Source organism: Mercenaria mercenaria, chromosome 17 (assembly GCF_021730395.1).
Source record: "Mercenaria mercenaria strain notata chromosome 17, MADL_Memer_1, whole genome shotgun sequence".
NCBI classification, from domain to species: Eukaryota; Metazoa; Mollusca; class Bivalvia; order Venerida; family Veneridae; genus Mercenaria; species Mercenaria mercenaria.
In genome coordinates, this window is record NC_069377.1 from 57,475,181 (window position 1) to 57,490,434 (window position 15,254).

Genomic DNA, 15,254 nt, shown 5'->3' on the forward strand with positions numbered 1-15,254 from the left:
GGTGTAATTGAAGCTAAGTTATTGATCATCATGACTGTTGATTTAAAGATGCCTTCAACTACATATTCTATAAACACTCAAGTGTCTAATTTTGACATTCCAGACATTAATTTAACAAAAAATGCAAGATATCTCATACCTTAGAACTGAGATATCTCATAGGCAAAACAGCGGTAAAGTCAGAGGATTCCAAATGATGGGACCTACTTACAATTTTATTATCTTGGACATAATCTAATAAGGGAGACAATTTGAAACTCACCAAAGTACCTCATTGTTTGTGCTTTGGTGCATTCTACGCTTTTAAAGGATCTTCTGTTCTATAACTGACACAAACATTTTCTTAGCGCTGGATAATTCCGATTAAGGCGCCTCTTTTAATATAAACTTGAACGAATGAACTATTATTGCATTTCAAACGTTACAAAGTATCTATTACTTTAAGTTCATAACAGTTTTTTAATGTTTTGTTATTGATATAGATATTCAAGAAATAATGTAGAAATTATCAAGAGGTAAGTTTTGATAAGTAATTGTAGGGTGAAAACGGTAAGGAAGTCGACGCTATAATTTTTCGTCAAGTACATAATTACATAAAGCAAACGAGACGATTTAGCAATGACTAATATTTAAGTCATAAGTACCTGTCGTTTACAAGTGTTAAGGGGATAACAAGCAAATATGTTTATATTACATATTACATTGTTGCATCAGGAACGTGGAGAGCGAACAGAACATAAATTTCCCTTTTTTCATAGCTTATCTTTGCTGTTGTTTTTTTTTGTGCTTTTTTTCCAAAAGTAAATATAAAAAAATGCATATAAAACATTTACTTAGTATGTATTTATCTTGAACACAACTCTGATCATTTTGTTATATTACTTATTTTAGGGGAGGGCCGTCATTAATGTTGGTAAAACTTGTGGTCCAACCCATTTGCTTTTTACTTAAATCATCTTCATCATATGTTTGTTTGTTTTAATGTGTTGTATGTATAATGTATTGCATGTTCTAGATTTATATTAGCAACAAATATGATTAAATCAAAATCAAAACGGCACAAAATCCAGAATTCTACGACGTTTTTAACGTTACAACTCTATTTCTGACGCATCAGACTAAAAAATGTCAATAATATTCTATTTATATTGTATATTGTTCTAATTCTATCCGTTGCATTTCATCTTTTTTAACAAGACTTTATATTTCCGCTTGTCTTCTGGAACAGTCTCACCACGAGAAGATGATGTGACATCTTTGTATTAGCATGTTCCTACTTTACGACTGGGAAACTTGTTATTAGTTTCCCGTTTTTGAAGCAAAATCACTTTAATTCACTTGTTTCTTTCAAAAAACCTGATGCATAATAGAATATGCACCTGCATCAGTATATGCGATAAACCATTCTGAACCCGAGATATTTTCCTAGATCGGGTATTTTAAAAGGAGCCAGCAAACGATAGCGTTTTTGTTTCCGATATAAAGCTTCCCGTTCTTGATGTAGGGGAAATCCATAGATTGTTTCTCGAGCGGGAAGTTTCTTCCTCTATCGTCTTTAAAACAGGGCTCTATCCGGAAGTGTGACTTCTTCCTGGAGTCTTTTTTCAGTAACTTTAGGCATAAGATGACAATGTTTTAAAAAATAGTAGTCTAATAAATGTTTTTTTGCTGTATAATACTAATATAAAACACAGCTTTCCCGTATGATTTTATTTTACATTTTCGCATTTGTAAACTGGAACCTTAACCTTATGTGCAATAAGTACTTTGATTTTCCGTTTTTCAGTCAAAGAGATTCACCGTTATAATATTCATGTATAAAATCAACTATTTTAATGTTCTATTATTTTGTTTCTGTTGATACAGTGACAACTTCTTTAGACTACTGGCCTACTATCACAATTTTGATAATTCCGTTAAAACAGGTAATTTGTTTTTGTTTTCTTTATCTTTTCATACACATGACTAAGGGATATATAATATATATATCGAGTGCAAATGTTATAGCAAGGCTATGCGGTACTGGCTGAGTACCAATGTTATAGCAAATCTTTAACAGATTTATTGCGTACGTTATACATATACATTTTTCTTATCTTAAAACTAAATGCATTTATGCGGATTGTTATAATCAGTAGTTTTTGCAGAGTTTTCTCTGGGGCATACAATCTATTTATAAGCGCATTTCTTCCTAAACATTTTACCAAATTATAATGTATATAGCAGTCGAGCTGATAAACGTAGTATTTGTGCGTTCTTCACCAACAATTCTGGATTCTGAAGCATCAAACTCGCATTCTCCGGCAGCAGTTTTTTTCCTCCACTGTTGACGGATCATCAATCACTGAAGCACTACTGAACGAAATTTCTGAGTATCATTGACAAACATTACAGCATTGCTATTCACACGTTTATTATGAAACATGAGAAGTAAGAGAAACCTAAAATGGTTATTATATGATTATAAACTGTATTTAGAAGAAACTATCTCGTAGACGTAGGCGCATTGCTGAATCAATTCATTTTCATTTAATCCTTACCATGCTAAATTTCTATAATGAACTTGTCCATCTTTCAATTTGGACAGTATCATTAACTGTTAAAAAGGTGCTTACTGAAAAGATGCTGACTGAACGGCGAATAGTGCAGATCTTGATCCGATTGCACGGAATGCAGATCCAATCATGTCCAGCACTGAATTCAACCTTTTCATTATATGAAAACAGTGTTAAAATCGGTACAGGCTACGTATTATCCTACAAGAGTTTTCGAAGCGAGCTTCAGCTTTTCGTAGCACAGGGTAGCAGTGTTCAGAATTATGCCAGGTACTGTAATTTTTAATCCTCCTATTATAGTTTTCCACACTTTTACAGCTCAAGTGATACACATTCTAGTATTAAACTGTACCGGGACAGACTTTAAAAGCCTTCCATTTAGGGTTAGGGTCAATAGAGTATATGTATAACCCAATTTTTCACAAAGGTGAAAGTAACCCTGATTAACTCAGATAAATTATCCCTAGTTTTGAACTCTTGAGAAAATGTACGAAATTGCTTTGGACACTAAGTTTTCACCTTAACTTTTCTCACAAAATTCAAAAGCATTGTATCTAATCCAAGTGCTTGGCATAAATAAAGGCAGTAAAGGTTTATCTTCTTTTTTTTTTTACAATACAAAATAAGCTGAGAAATTTGGTTGTAACAAACTGCCACCTTATTCTGGACAGTCATTAAAATGTTGAATGATATTACTTAAATAAATAATTTGAATAGGTTATTTACTTTGTTGTTGCGAAACCGAAGTTATATGTTTTAGTAGATACTGATTTGTGTTACAGATGGAATTTCACGTTGTAATTTCATTACGTTGACAGGTTCTTGGCCTGAACTTCTAGAAAAAGGTAATTCAAATAACTAGCTTTCTTGTACCATTGTTTATGTCTGCTAGACACAAAACTGATTATATCGTTATCTACCCTACTGCAAGGATTAGTGAAGTTGTTCTACATGGAGACAGGCAATGAACATGATTTTGCAAGCAAATGGTTTTTCCTTTTTAAAATTTATAACTTATGTTTTGGAACATCGTTGGATAAAGATTGTTTTGGTATTGTTGTCATTTGACCTTTTATGAATCGCGTAATCTTTAGCGAACTACTATCATTTATTCGTAAATACGTTCGTCATTGAGTTTATGTTCTGTTCTGTCATCTGACTAAAATTTAACACAGCTTAAGATTACAGTATCATCCTTTTCATGTTCGTTTATATTCATTTTTCAAATATCGAAGTAGTATTTCCTAAGTAAATTCGTGTAATTTAACGTTCCTCATTTCTTTTAAACCGCCTCGGTAGCTAAATAGTAGAGAGCCCGCTTCCAGTGCGGGATGCCGTGGGTTTGATCCCTGGCCGCGTTATACCAAAGACCCAAAAATGGCACTGGTAAATCCTCGCTTGGCGCTCAGCATTAAAAGGGTAGTGCTAGGACTGGTCAGCCCGGCTTCAGTATAAAGTGACTGGGTGGAGTATCATGTCACGTGTCTACGGCGTGATATTCCATTGAGGCAGCTCTATAAAGTTGGGCATTGTGCTCACTGCTACAAGTAGACATCGTCGTTTATATGACTGAAGAATTGTTGAAAAAGACGTTAAACCCGAACACACGCTCTTCTTTTCTTTACAGTAATATATGGTATATTTCTTCTTGCGTACAAAGAAAGTTTCCAAAATTGTTCGTATTTTGTTGAATGATGTAGTGGCGTTATATCTACAAAGTCATTAAAAACCATTTTACTTAGTTTATATTAAATATTACAAAACTTGAACGTGGTTAATTGTCCTTGTTTTTATGTGATTGGGATAAAACCATATTTTCTCTCTCCAATTTCGCTCGACTAAGTTAAGGTAGTTCTGCACGTTTGATAAAGCGGAAGTGATGGCGTAACGTCATTTATCTGGAAAACGTAGAATAAAGCCTGGATTCGTCGTACGGAAATAAAAATTATTTTATGAACTAATGACAACCTGTGAGTATATTTATTAAAATGGCACTGTTACTATATTTCTAAAGTGAAAATATGATAATAAAAGTGTGACACGTTAAATAATTCAAAATAATGTCTCAAAGTTAGCGTGAAATATTCGGTTTACTTTAATCATAGGCCATATGTTTATTTACAACTATGAGGAGTTTCATCAAAATCTACATTGTAGAAAATAGAAAATAAAATGTCATGAAAATTATGATTTTCCCATAGACTCCCATTATGAAAAATTGCGTCAGGTCCACATTTTTCAAATCAGTCTAGCAAAAGATCAAGCACACGACCCTATCCCTTTTCTTTGCTGAATTTTCTAGGTACATTTTAAAGTATATAAAAAAAAATTCGGAGTTTAATCAAATTCTACCTTCAAGAAAAAAATTTGATCCAAACGTGCAGAATTACCTTAAAGGAAGTACGAAGGAGGAGTTATTGTAATTACACGCAAAATATTTTAATGACAAAGATAGATGATTAAATTTTGCTCCTTTTGACCAGACACCTATGGTAGATTGCTGCTATCTTATTAACATAGTCCAGTTAATCTTCTTTTTTTTTCTGTGAAAAAAAAACACAATCGATTATTCATTTAAGCAAACATACCGGATGACATGATGGCTCATCGTCGGCCAAACACTTTAAACACTTATTATGCATGCACATAGTAATTCATTATCTAATTGTTTTATCAATGTGCTGTTTGCATACGATTTATTAATAAACTTATGTTATGTTATGTTATGTTTAAACCGAGGTTGTACTAACAAACTTTGATAACGTGGCAGTTGACCTCAATACAATTGACACTGTTTATATTCCAATACAGGTAAATACAATATTTGCTTTACAATAGATCTATGACGGATTATCTTTGAACACCCCTGGACTTACTGGACTCAGCTGCCACATTATCAAAGTTTATTAGTATTTACCAATTGATATTATTTTGAAATTTGACGTAATAGTGAATGTGTGAATAGTTATGATCCAAAGTTTTTCCAAGCAACATTGAATACGATTGATATCTTGTGCAGACAATCTATTTATAAGAATGAACGATCCAGAAAATATGTCAAAATTATAATGTAAATTTCAGATGTGAGTATCATTACAACATTACGTAGATGTAGGCCCCACAATTTCACGATACTGAAGTATTTACTTGGACTAAATGCATTTCCTTCAATGAAACAGTAGAGAACGGCTGTTTGTTTTTGTTTTTTTTTTAATAAAACTGTTATGAAAAGCCTTTGGAAGCATCAAATGTAACCAAGCACACTTGTTTCGAAGCGACGAAAAAGAATTGATATATGTGGTACTGGGGATCAAATTTGGACACTTTAACCTTTTTGTACGTTTATAATTTGAAACCTTACTTACAGAAATAACTAAGAAAAAACAATAGAATATTTGCTTACTTACTATCTGAAAAAGAAATAACATTTAAACAACCCCATGTTTAGCATGGGTTTTATTTGCAAACTGAACCAAACGAGGTCGCTAATATATAAAAACTATATGGTTTTTACAATAGTTATTCAGTTATAGAACTCACAATTTCAAAGTTGTACGTTTTCACGAAAGAAAGTTTATCCATGTAGCTTTGCCAGGGTAGTCAAGTACATTTTACTCTTATTGTTCGGCTTTCGGCTTAACAAACAGTTCAAGTGGCAAATACGTTCAAAGGTATAATGTGGCTATGATCTTTGGTCTTTAAACATGCTGTATACATTTCTCTATATAACTATCAACACAGTATGAAACCATTGAGTAATATTGAGTAAGAAATCAATTTTTTACATCCCTATCTATTTGATTTACAGAATAACCTTGTGACAAGATATGGAAAGTGTTAACACATAATTGAGCCGTGCCATGGGAAAACCAACATAGTGGGTATGCGACCAGCATGGATCCAGACCAGCCTGCGCATCCGCGCAGTCTGGTCAGGATCCATGCTGTTCGCTAATAGTTTCTCCAATCCAATAGGCTTTAAAAGCGAACAGCATGGAGCCTGACCAGACTGCGCGGATGCGCAGGCTGGTCTGGATCCATGCTGGTCGCATACCCACTATGTTGGTTTTCTCATGGCACGGCTCATATATATTTCTTAAGTTTACTTTAAGCAATTCATGAAGTGAGGCTACAATTACAAATTCAAAATATCTTTCTACATTTAATCACCCGTGTGTCAAATTTCATTGTCATTGACCCTGTTCTTGAGACTATTGTCAATATCGATAGATCTATGTATCTATATATCAGGTATCATGGACTAACCATCAGACTTCTTGAGCGGAGAATTGCCAAAGGAATCTAGGTTCTTAAATGTCATATCATAGAAGTATTTAAGTAAGTCTTCTCAAAAGTTTTTCTTAAGAAAAAATGGTAAGGTTGTAATGTGACATTGTTATAACCGTTGATATCACATGGCCGTCTTTATGATAATCAGGATACTGTCAGGCCTAGTGTAAGGTGAATTTCTAGCTTTGTAAACAATAACATACGGCAATGTACTGGTTTGCTTGCCTGCCTGTCGTAACTATTTATATAACTTCTAACCGCATTTTATGTCGTGAATTAATTTCTAGTGTACATAGAGCGGAACTGTTATGGCATTAACACTACGCATCTTGTTGTTGCTCACCTTTGTAAATGGCAATACTATACGCGTCCAAAGTCGGAATATGTTTGCTCTGCCTTACTGCACTGTTTACATTTAATTATGGTTATCTTGGGTTTTACTGTAAGTTACTAGTAACATAATGTAAGTTTCTTTTAACTAAAATATTTATCTTTAAGTATAGAAAATCCTCATCAAATGTGTTTAATTTTACTAAATATACATGTAATTGTGTATATAGAGCTACATTCATAATAAAATGCCATACAATAAAAAAGTGATTGCCAAAAACACTTGAACCGCATAATTTTCCAGCATTTGCTCGATAATTGACGTAATTGAGCCCCAGCACATGATAATCAAAGCCCTGAAAGGACTGATAGCCAGTGCTTGTTGAGTGATATTTCAACTGATACACCTGAAGAATCAACATTTCATTGTGCATAGACCGGTCATGATTTGAACAATGTTGGTAGAGGTCCACTAGACAATGCTACATGCCAAATATCTAAGCTGTATGCACTGTGGTTCAAAACAAGAAGATTTTTTAAAGATTTCCCCTATACAACTCAATGTAAAACTTAAGTTTGCCCCAGGGTGAGGCCAATTTCAACCCTTACCTTAACCCTAACATTAACTCTAGAGCGGAGTGATTTCGAATGTGAATATATAAAGTTCATAACTATTCTAGAATCCGTTGTTGCTTGTTTTTGTTGTCCTCAGTTGCTCACACACTCACACAATTTCAAAATTATAAAAAAAAAATACGGGACTATTTTTTACACGTTCAGAATATTTGTGTGATGCGGTCACATAGAAATAGAAGGAAAACTCAACGACGCGAGGTTGAAACTTGGTAGTTGACTTAGAGCTACAGCCAGCTGCTAAAGCACTTGCTAAAAGCATACTAACAATATCACTGTAAAGGTATCAGTGCCAATATTTCAATAAAACACATTTCTTTTAGATATTTGCTTCAAACGTAGAAAAACCTTATCGAATGTAACTAATTTTACTAAAATATATAATTTAATTGTGTATACAGACTTAAATTGATAATGAAGTGTCACGCAGTACATTGGTATTAGTCCATCGTTGAGAAGTTCAGTTTACATTTAAATATTGTGTTTCAATACATATTTGTGGGTACTATTTTTAACCTAATGCATAAGTAATGTTAATGTTAATCTTACTATATGTAGTAATTGTTTATATCTTCAAACATGAAATTTGGATCTTTTACACCCTTAACATAAATACGACTAAACAGCTGAATGGAGCAATTTCATTTTTTACATGAATCAACAAATGGCTCAACAATATCACTCAGGCAGCTGTTCACCATCGGTGCAGCTGTCTGTTTTGATTTTAATAATGAGCTTGTCGATGCTGAAATCCTATCTACATAAATTATTGCATGTTTCGCAAATGGAAAATTATAGCTTTACTAATCTTGACTAACTTGCATATTAAACTGTTTTGTTAGTCTTAAATTCGACTTTATGTCTTTCTCGACCACCTTGAAACATATTTGCTCTAAGCAAAAATGGTTCACAATACAAATAAAATGTGTCCTAATCCAGGAGCTCGTATATAAGTATTGCAGTTTACTCTCTTTACTTTGATATGCATACAATAAAACCAATTTAGGACGTAGTTAACTGTATCCAATTCTAGCATACATTGCATTATGTTGTAGAATATAGTATTTTAAACCTGTTCTCTAACAACATTCCAGATTTGATTGAAGGGAAACATTTCTGAGAAACATGCTTTCAAGTTGGTTCTTCCCTTCGTTGCAGATTCAGTTTTATGCTGGCATCATACTGAATAGTAACTCAAAAAGTTCCTGTTTATTATCATAAATTCTGTCAGACAAACTAATATCTGATGCAGTAAGAGTTTTTTTAGTAAAGTAAATGTTTAAATGTAGTATTTTATGTTCATTTGTTTCTACAATTTTTATTTTGTTAGGAACTCATTTTATTATAATTGGTTTGCCTTCCGCGATGCATTAAGCGTAAATGAGTTATTTCTATTTTACAGAAAATTTGGTGAAATGCACATTTCTGGAAAGGGATTTTAAACTCTTAATGACTGCAAAAGAAATAAGTCGCTAAAGATAATACTTTTTACCATTTAACCACCCATCCCCAACCCCCACCCCCACACACCCCCTTACGCAAAAGTTAAACTCATTTGCATACACTATTGTCGGGTCTTTTATTCATGTAAATTGTACATGTATTCAACATTAGTTTTCATTTTACGTCAGATAAATACAAATATTTATATATGTGCCTTATGTAAATGAAGACAAACGAAAACGGTACATTTTTTATCATTTTCTATTTTGACGCACAATGAAATATGTGAATGATTTTCCAGACATCATAATATGATTCATATCTCAGACAGACGCTCTATTTATAAGCACAAATGATCCAAGAAACCTTTCTCAATTATAATGTATATTCCAGATGAGATTATACGCCCATCAATCAAGTGAAACTGAAACAATTCTGTTCACTTCACATCATCAGTCGTTAAAATCATAGAACACAGTTCAGTGGCACCATAGGCAACAATTACGAAATAAGAGATGTAATCAGACTTGAAAATTTCTATGTCATATTTCATTTTTTGTTCAGTTATGTGTTTGTTCCTCTTCTAATATATACGTAAGGATGCATGATCAATTTTTTTCTACCTTCAGTATTTTTCATACTCTGTGATCTTGAAGAACATTAGTTTCTAAGACAAATAAGAGCAGAAAAAGGCACATGCCACCATACTCGTTTTTATTTTTAGGGCATTTTCTTTACCCACTGTTTAAGCATGTCTGAAATTAATTAAATTGAAACAATGGGTGTACTTTTTAAAACTTAATGTTAACATAATTACCAAACCACTTTTTTCAGTGGAAAAATGTATTTAAATCTACCGAAACAATTCTTTTGTTAAAATTTTAAAAATAGTTTGCTGAATTATGACACGCATGCATGCTTCAAAATGAAAAGAAAAAAGCGGGGGTCATCGTGCATCTATGAGAAATATTTAGAAAAAAAAAAACACTTTGAAAACTGGCAAATTTTGACATTTTTAGTTGTTTTTATTGTCCAGCCCGCTTGCGGAAGCGAAGACATAGTTGTCCAAATGGCTGTTCGGTGTATGTCCGTCCGTGCGTGCGTGCGTCAGGATTTGTTTGTCCGGACCATAACGTTGACATGCAACAAGCAATCTTGTTTATATTTGGCATGAATGTTTACCTCAGTGAGACGGAGTGTCATGCGTAAACCCCAGGTTCCTATCTCAAAGGTCAAGGTCACAGTTGGAGGTCAAAGGTTATGCCAGATCTTGGCCGGCCCACAACTTTGACATGCATTGAGAAATTTTGTTAATATTTGGCATGAATTTTAACTCAATGAGACGGAGTGTCATGTGCAAACTGTAACTCAGCCATGGACTGAGGGCTTCTTGAATAACTTGGCACAATTGTTTGCCTCAATGAGACAGTCTTTCCGGTGTAAGTACTTGAAAGGTCAAGGTCACACTTAGGGGTCAAAGGTCAAAGGTTGATGCAGTTTCTCTTGTCTGGGCTGTAGCTTAGCCATGGATGGAGATGTGATTAAATAACTTGGCAGAATGTTTGCCGCAATCAGTCCTTTTGACAGCTTGCGGGCTCGACATGTTGCCCATGAACATCTAGTTTTGATTTATACATCCTAGATAATATAAAGTTCTATGTTGAAAACTTTTATTCTAATTGTAACTTACCAATATATATATATATATCAATCAGAAAAATATCCGAACCAAACCTTCACTACTACAGATATTTGAAATTGCTAACCCCAACCGCATCAGATTAAGTCAAATGCCAACGAAAAAGGAGGGTAAAACTCTTTTTCGCAACAAGTAGAATCTGTTTGGTCATGTGGTACATTGCTGATCTAGCAAGGACAAAAGTTGTACACTCGACTGAAATGAAAGACCAGAAACGACAATCAGTATAACCTGTAAAGAAATTCATTTGTCAAATCAATTCATTACCACCTTATTTTCCAAAATTTAAAAGATTTTTAACAAAATTTTTTACACTCATTTTGTAATAATGCAATCAAAATCAGTTCCCACTCCTAACGGGCAGTTGCAGCTGATGCCGTGTGAGACCACCGTGTGCATTGAAAAGAGCAACCTGTAGTGGAAGTACAGCATCATAAACTAGGCAGTGGAATTACATCATAAACTAGGCAGTGGAATTACATCATAACCTAGGCTGTGGATTTAAGGGATTTAATCAGTGGGACATTGGTTGCATTCGCACAGCCGTTCCGGCATGATTGAAACGGTAATGTGAAGCTGTTACTTAAGATGCATACTTTATTCCTGTAACGAAAATGTGTATAAAATCCTGAACAAACACAAAAACATTTTGAAATTGTGTGTGTTTGTGTTTTGATCTTACTGTTACGCTTCAATACAGACAGTCGACAGTCTTGTCTCTAGCCATGTTCATTTTTTGGTAACATTGCAAAAGCTGTATTCTTAAGAATACATTGACGCACGTACAATTGTAACAAGAAAGCTATAAATTGTCCTGTTTTTAAGTATGAAACATCTTGCCACGAGAGGTAGAGGTGGTTCAGAAACAAATCAATCCAGGTCGATTTTCGTTGTATATCAACGTTAATTAGCGACCATGATCATTTCGGTGCTATGGTGAGTTCGTTTCATATTGTTTACACAGCATGAAAAGATGCTTAAACGATAAAACAGTGCAAGACAACTATCTCATGGTTTGTTTCCTGATCTGGTAAAGTTAACCGCTATCATAAACAATAAGCAATATGGCTGAAGGAAAGTTCAAATATGAATGCAACTGGGGTTATATCTTTTTCACGCAATAATTAACTGTATTGCATAGAGGCTTGTATAGGCTTTCAATTGATACCACATATCAAATCCGTTCAGTCTAGCTGTGACAATAGCTCGATTGACACTGTCTACTCGTGTACACTAATGCTAAAATGGTTGGGAAAAGGTCACTTTTCACTAACCAGATACGGTCCTATATAAAGAACCGTTGCATTTTTGGTATAGGGACAAAGGACATATTTCATGAAATATGTACTGTTTATGGAGATAATGAAATGTCTTATTCATCAAATACTTATAATATGTAAGAAATTTAAAAGTAGTGTAATTTCATTCGAAGATGCTCCGTTCAAAAACTGCAACATCCGCAAAAACGATGGCAAAATTCAAAGAAATTTTAGCTACCGTTTCAAAATTTACAATCAGGCAAATAGCTGGCATCTCAGTAGGAGTTGCTCATACAATTTTCAAAAGAGATTTAAAAATGAGGAAGTTAAGTGCAAGATGGATACCCCCATCTGCTTACAGAAGACCAGAAACTTGCCTGTGAAAATAAAGGCCAAAAATTGTTGAAAAACAGTTCCATATATTTTTTAAAATATAGCCACCGGCGATGAGACGTGGGTTCATTTTTATGTTAGAGCATTGAAAGAAAATGAATGGAAATTTTTGGCAGAAGATTTTGGTATCCTACGCATCTGTAATTGCTACAAAGTACATATTTACAAAACAAAGAAATACGAGAATAGTAAGTACGAGGTTTTTCCCCCAAGATAATGTCGTTAAGCATTCAAATGCAAAAACACATGTTATAATTGCGTGTTATCCGAACGACAAGAGAAACACTCGTGCGGCTATATGAGCCGTGCCATGAGAAAACCAACATAGTGGGTGTGCGACCAGCATGGATCCAGACCAGCCTGCGCATCCGCGCAGTCTGGTCAGGCTCCATGCTGTTCGCTTTTAAAGCCAATTGGAATTGGAGAAACTGTTAGCGAACAGCATGGAGCCTGACCAGACTGCGCGGATGCGCAGGCTGGTCTGGATCCATGCTGGTCGCAAAGCCACTATGTTGGTTTTCTCATGGCGCGGCTCATATAATAAATCAATAATTCACTATAATTAAATTAAAATTCAGTCTAGTTGTATTAGATCTTAAATAATTCCAGCGAATTATGTTCAAGTACGTTGTAGAAGCTGAAGTATTTAACTTGACTAATAATTTAAGCAGACTTCTTTAAGAAAAGAGATATGCTTTCAAGTTGGCACATGTCTGCTTTGTATACTGAACTCCATGCTGAAACAGCATAATTCCATCACAATGACAGGTTTTTGGCCGTAACATCTGGAAAATAAGTAAGTTAAGTATTTCCTATGCTATTCTTCACTACTGTTTCTATCAGTCAAACTCGAGACTTGTGCAGAAAGGTGTATGCTGAAATGACTGTGTAAATGTATATTCATGGTTTTGCCTTTCATTTCTGTTTCTTTGAAGTCCACGTTTTAATCATGGTTAATATAGAGGTTCAAAACTGATTGCAAAGAGCAGGAAATATTTATACAAAAATCATTTTGCCACACAGAACAAACTTGCATTTGTAAAGAATGTAGTGTCTTATATTTCTTCGTGCTGATTTAGATGAAAGTTTTCAACAGATGTACTATATTTTGCACTATTTTTCGTAACAATTTGTATTACGAATACCTGTCTTTTAGTTGGAATCGAACTTGGCTATTTTTATAGGATCTTTGTCCCTTGTTTTGGTTGTGGGGAGGGGGTTGTAAAATTCTTTCATACGAGGACGCTATTCGGCGGGTTCGATTGAAGAGGCATTTAGTGGCTCGCTCCAACAGTGGAGGTGAAAGGCGCCGACAAAAAGACCTGATCCGCGTTCATAAACATGAAGAAATGATGAAATATCTATAACACTCGACGGAAGTAAAGCCATATGCCGCTGGGTATGTATAATATACGTATAGAATTCTTACACGTAGTAAAGTAATAGTTTCTTTTTAATTTCCCGACAATTACGTTTTGTACAGAAAATGACCTATACTTTTTGCAGGCCTTAAGCAAATATGTATGAAATAATCGGGCAAATATGTTCATTGTATCAGTGCAACGTTAACCAGTTGATCATTTCGTACGGCTTTCCTAAGTGCGATTACACATGAAACTAAACAACTCTCGTCTTATATCTTGTGAATGGTCTTGTTTAGAAACTTTGGGGGAAACACTAAAGTGATATACATGCGGAACAGTGGACCTACTATTGTGATAATAATACTTCTCAATTTCTATTTATATACTTAAATCATTTCCTACATTCAGCGGCTGTTATGCGTGCGCAACTTTCATATTTTTTTTAGCCTGACCTATGTATTCAAGGTCAGGGCAACACACGGAATTGTTAAATAATTTATACCATATTCCCCTCTGTTTACTTCCGTGGTTATAAAACTGTGAGCAAGTCTATTTTTATGCTATCAATATTTCCAATATGTGTAGAAATATTTACACTTTTCACTTAAATTATACAGAGGGAGTTCAGTGTACATTTCCAAACAATTTGACTGTAATCTCATTGTTCACATATTTTCGAACGGGGTAATATTTTTGTCATTAACAGTGCATGGTGAATGATGATTAAAGTCTGGTGGACAGATTCTTGGCTAGGCGATTTTGTCACATTTTTTCGCGACGTCACATGGTAATATCACAATATATATCAATGATTATAGCACGATTTAGGTCAATAAAACAACAATTCTGTTTCCGTTTTTTGACTGAGTATAATAGAATAGAATTAGTTAATCCATTTCCTTTAATGGAAAATTTAAAACCATGCAGAAAAACGAATGTCTTCCTTCGGAATTTAAGCCTGGACCTCCAACGTTTGACTCCGGGTATTAATCCATAAGCTGCTACGAAGGACTCCATTTTTGCAACCATACGTATTTTCGTAAAAAGCAGTCTTTAGCAATATGTTACCAGTAACTAGTAACTTAATTGTTATGGATAATTTCAATCAACGGCGTGCAGTAACTGTTGTATTTTTATGCAATCAAACTTGCACTTTTTGCAGCAAAATTGCAAACTTAAATAGGAAAACAATTGAATTGACAAAAAGGTACATCTTTGGTATTAACAAGTAATTTCTATTTCGCATTTATTCTGAGATTTATCATTCTTTAAAGTGTTGGGAAAAGCTC